This window comes from Glycine soja, chromosome 10 (genome assembly GCF_004193775.1).
Source record: "Glycine soja cultivar W05 chromosome 10, ASM419377v2, whole genome shotgun sequence".
Classification (NCBI taxonomy): Eukaryota; Viridiplantae; Streptophyta; class Magnoliopsida; order Fabales; family Fabaceae; genus Glycine; species Glycine soja.
The window spans coordinates 2,328,684-2,334,683 of NC_041011.1; positions in this window are offsets into that span (position 1 = coordinate 2,328,684).

The following is a 6,000-nucleotide window of genomic DNA, read 5'->3' on the forward strand; positions in this document are numbered from 1 at the left end:
ATTATAGATAGAATTGGTGGAAAGCTCATTTTCTACCTCAGTCGTTGTAACTAAAATTAATTAATATATAGTAAGTCCATTTTCTGTATCAGATGTGATATTTTGTGATAAAAAAACTTATAATATCAGTGTTTATCGATCCCAAATGAAAAAAAAAACTATTAAAATAACATGGAGTAAAAACAATAGAAAAATAAGGGTGTATTTAATTTTCAATTGGGAGGTCTAGCAACATACATTCAAAAAGTAAGACCGGAAAAGTCTTTTGTTTGATTTTCAATTGGAACTAATTGTAAATTAAGCTTCGCTTCAATTTTATCCTGAAACTCAATTTTAAATAAAAAAATATTTTTACAAATTCAGTTTACAAAATGAAAATTTTCAAACTTAAATTTTAAACTTTTAATCCAAACATATACCCCAAATCAACCGCCTCTAACAAGTAACAAACTTCACAATCACAGCAGTTAAAAAGATCACCTCAAATCAAAGATTGACATGGTGGCGGGTACAATTGTACAAAGAGAGTAATATAAATTATAAAGAGATTAATTGGTATGGCCGGAGGGCTTTCAAAATTGTAAATGGGTTAGGGGACAACCCAAAACTATGGAAGTGGTGGGGTCGAATTTAATTAGAACGAGTAGGTAACCGATGCCTATGCATGATTTTCGATTGAAGAATAAAAAGAAAGAGATTGTAAAAAGATAAAAAAAACTAACATTCATATTAAATAGTTTTAAATAGTAGAGTTGATCAATTGTCAAATTGTTTGAGTCACTTGATTAACCAAACTTCAAAGGTTGATTTTCATGTGAATTTGAAACCCGTGCATACTTCAAAGGTTGATGTTTATGCGAATTTAAAACCTGTGTATACGCATTGTTTCAGATCACAAAATTAACAAACTATATTAAGATGAATCTCATAAGGCTTAAACATAATAAACAAAATAAATGTTTAAAACTAAAAGGGTTAAAAAGTATAAAAAAAATGTAATTAAATTAAGAATTGAAATTTCAAATAAGTAAAATAGTTTTTTTATAAATATATGACAGCATGTCAATTATAATATAAATTACTCCATATTTACATTCGTCGGGTCACTTAACAATTGTTAATTTACACTTAAATATTTGAATTTGAAGCACCTCAACAGTGACCACACTATTTACTCTAATTACCTGCAATAATAGAAAAAAATTTACAATTTCAAATCCATGTTCATGTTCTATTAACTGACAAAGCAGCGAACGAAAAAGAAAAACAAAAAGGAAGAAGAAAATACCTGAAGGTGAGTGTGTTGCAGTGGAGACAGAGAAATGCAAAAAGGAAGAAGGAAATACCTGAAGGTGAATGTGTTGCGGCGGAGAAAGAGAAATGCGAATCCTAAAGAAGAAGAGATAAATGTGGCGGTGGAAGCTAAGATATATCCTAAAGGAAGCAATCAGCAAGATAAAAAAGGATATATAATAAGTTGAAAAGTTAATAAAATAAAAAAATAAACACACTTGCTAAAGTTAAATCAACAACACATAATAATAATAATAATAATAATAATAATAATAATAATAGCTTCTAAAACACTCTCTACAAAAACTCACATTTTCCATAATCTTAAAATCACTTTTTTTAAAGCTTTTGACTAACAATAGTTATAAAGACTTTAAGCACAAACAATGGAACCAAGTCAAGGGAGTACCTTTTTAATCTTTAAGACCTTTTTTGGTTTTCTTTGTTATCACCATCTACCTACACCAGGAACCTCAAAGAAAAATTTCAAAGTTCACTCGGTCATTATAACATAAAAAAGGACACCCAACTACATAATAATAATAATAATAATAATTAAAGAAAATAAAAAAATAACACAAACTAAGAGAGAGCAAGAAAAAAACCTGCGCTTCTTCCTATTGAACAAAAAACCTGAACTTCTTCCTGTTGAACAATAGATTAAAATAATTAAAGAATATAAATGATATCAATACCAACCAATTGTTACAATGATTATCATCAAAATCTTGCATGTATCATTCACTAGACACCTAGCGTGGAATTTGTAGGATGCGCACTGATGCACATGAATTTTTAAGATTAAAAACTAAAACTTCATTTAGGCATTTCATCAAACACATAACTTACAACCCATATGATGAGGACATTTCATATCACCATATGGGGAAGATGACGAAAAAATTAGCCCGAGAAAATAAAAAAGAAACTAAAAACAGAGTTGAAAAATCAATAAGAAAAAATAACTATTATTAAGAAGCAAACATGCATAACAACAAACAAAATTAGAACCTTGCAAATAAAAACAAATAATAATGAAACAAACATGCATAACAGCAAAAGAGGACAAAACATGCCTTCGTCGATAGCCTTGCAAAATAAAAAGGAACCAAAAACAAAATTGAAAAATCAGTAAGAAAACATGCATAACAACAAATAAAATTAAAACCTTCCAAATAGAAGCAAATATCAATGAAACAAACATGCATAACAGTAAAAAGGGAAAAAACTTTCATGTTGGATGCTTCTTCATTGATAGCCCGAGAAAATTAAAAGGAACAAAAAGAGGAAAACGATGACAGATTATTGAAAAAGATAGAAGGAAGGGAAAAAAAGTGGAAAAGAAAAAACCTTTGCGAGAAATAGGAAGGTTTCGGTAAGAGGAAGTTGCGTGAATGATCCTAACACCGATTTTCATGTTGGGTCGAGACCAATTGTAAGCGATTGAACGTGAAATACCATTGAGCCACAGACATCCTGATCCAAATAAAAATCGCAAAAAACACAAACAGATACTGTGAGGTGCAGAGCTTGCATGCAAATCCAGATAATTAACGACTGAGGAAAATGCATAAAAACTCATAGACTTTCTCGTAAAAGTCTGAACAAAATAAAAAATATGAGTTTTAGGGAAAAACAACAACGAAGCATAAAAAAAAACACAAAAAATCAGACAAAAAACAGTGATAGATTAACGATTGAAGATTAGTGATAAGCAAAAGGGGCTTACACGATCAGTATGTATATCCTTTGTAACCTTTGATGGCTTCACGAATCTCTTTCCTGCAGAGGAAAATGATGACACTCAAAGCCAAACCAAAATCGTAAAAACAAAAAATAGAATGAAGATGAGAAGAGAAGCAAAAACAAAAAATACAAAGGAACACGTGACACAAAACTAAACTAAGCCAAAGCTGAAGGGCTATAAAATGACCAAAAAACCAAGGAAATGAACAACTGTCACAATTTTAGGTAGAAATATTTTAAAAATTTCCAGAGGATTCTCTTTTATAAATAGTATATAGATGTTTTAGATTGTAACTAGGGATACTTGGTTAGGGTTTGGGTAAGGTGTTATTGTATTTATTTTTATGAGGGGAAGAGAGGTACTTTAAATTTTTTAAATAATAAAAAAATAAAAGTTAAATATAATTAATAAAAAATGATAGAATAAAAAAAACTAATAATATAAAAATAGGGGAAAGTTAAAGTGGGTTAAAAGAAAAATTTAAGATTTAAAAAATAATTTAAAGGTAAAATTATCCAATTAATGAAAGTGCATAGTAGTTAGTGGATGGTTACCTTATTTTGATTAGTGGATTAATTTTAATCTGCATAATTAAAAATAATTAATTATTGTTACTAATTTAATATTATTAAGAATACAAATAAAATGGTCTAAAAATTGTGGAGACCAAAGATAGTTACAAAAAATTATATCCTTTTTATATATTAGTATTGATATTTGTGTCTAATAAAGATATCGGTCATATTTGTGCATAACAATTTTAATCTCTATCTTTGATATCTAAATATCAATTCCTACCCATGCCACACAACCTGTACTTTATATATATATATATAAAGTTAGTAAATTAATAAAAAAGTATTACAAATAAATTAAAAATTTACTCTTAAAAAATTTAAACATAACACTAAAGATATTTACCCATAACATTAAAATCAGTAAATATAACATTGATTTATTTAAACTTAAGTCATAAATAAACAACATTCTAAATATGATCATCTAATATTATAAATATAAGCTATCAATTTACATTACTAATTTAAAATAGTAAACAACATGAAATATTAGTTCATAATTAAAAATTAATATTTAAAAAGATTTGTCAAGAAATTCATAAATTTATATAAAAAAAATAATAATTTAGTATTCTTAAATAAAATTTGAAACAAATTTAATATAAGTTATGTTGAATTGGAGTTCACTACTCTTTATTAGATTGTTACGGTTAGTCGTAAAATTAGAAAAATATATTTTTTTTTATTAGATTGTTACGGTTAGTCGTAAAATTAGAAAAATATATTTATTTTTTTTTATAAAAAAATATGTATAATATAAATTATTTATCTCAATGACACCCATATCATGTGCGGGGCGGGATTGATATTATATTACTTATATCTGCATCCATTTTAAGTTAAAAAAATGGATAATTATCCTTTCTACTGACAAATATTTTTAAATATGATCCATTTTCTCATCCTAATAGTAACCGACATATAAAAGTGCATATATAATAATAAGGTAATACTATTATGAAGTATTTGAGAGATAACGGTAAAAAGTTAAAAATGCTTTTTATTAAGATTACATTAAGAATTTAATCGTCCTACACTTATAATATAAAATATTTGTATATTATCTTTTATTCATAAATTATTATTAATATAAATTTTAAGATAATTATTATAAAAATTAATATATTTTTCATACATTATGATATATATATTTAAAATGAAGAAAAACGTGTCAGTGCATAACTTTTTTTTCTCTTAATTTTCTCAGGGATTACAAATACGATTTTATTTTTAGTCACATAAAATTAGTCCCCGGTGATTTCCTAACCATGGAAACTCTATTGTGACTATAGATATCGTTTAATTTGGAAGAGTAATAGTAACACATTTATATATATATATATATATATTATTAAATTTTATTGAAAGTTATAAAATTATGAATAATATTAAATATGTAATGTGATCTATAAAATTATGTGATTCTAAATAAATTTAAATCAATAATAAAGAAGATATATGTTCAAGAAAATGTATTCTTTGAACTAAATATACTTGCACGTAATGGTTCTATTTGGTTCAAATAAAATTGTCTTTAATAAAAAATACATGTGGTTTACATATTTTTTTTTATTAAAAATCAAAAAAATTAAAAGCTAGAATTACAATAAGACTCGCATTTAAAAGAGTGTGATTATAACTCCTAAAAATACATTCATTCAAGAAAACCCCTTAAAAATGCTTTCATTTAAGAATAATTTAAAATAACTTCAATTCAAAGATTTTTTGTTTGAGAGGAATTACATTCAAAGATGAAGTTTCTTATTTATAATATATGTGTAAATCTAATACACGTGTGATTGAAAAAAAAAATAATAAAATGGAAACCTATCACCAATCTCTAAAATGAGACTCACGAGTTGACCTATTTTTATTTTATTTTTATTTATAGAAATCAAAGACGGTATAAGAAAATTTATAAAAACAGTTGATCCACCCTTAAAAATGGATTTTTTGTTTGTTGAATTAAAATTTTACAAAAGCTAGAAGTCTCTAAGAAAACTAATACAAGCAAGATTTGCTCTTGAGACAAATTAGGAACTACATAAAAATACATAAAGGACAATGAAAACCAACTCACCTTATATGAAAATGAAATTGGATCATCAAAAGTTGTTAACATAATTGATTTGACACTTAAATCCTTTAATCAAGGTTTGAGGTTTGATCATGGATTTTGGTATGAAATTGTAAATAACAGGATCGTTTTATCTAAAAATGGAGCAACCCGATGGGAGAAAGATTTATTGATTTCCAAATAAGGAACTTAAGATACCTCTTGTTAGACAACAAAAAAATGAATTTGGAATAGTAATTTACCCATTTTATAAAGGGTTGGTGGGTTAATTTACATAATGAATTTAAAAATACAAATAAATAAAT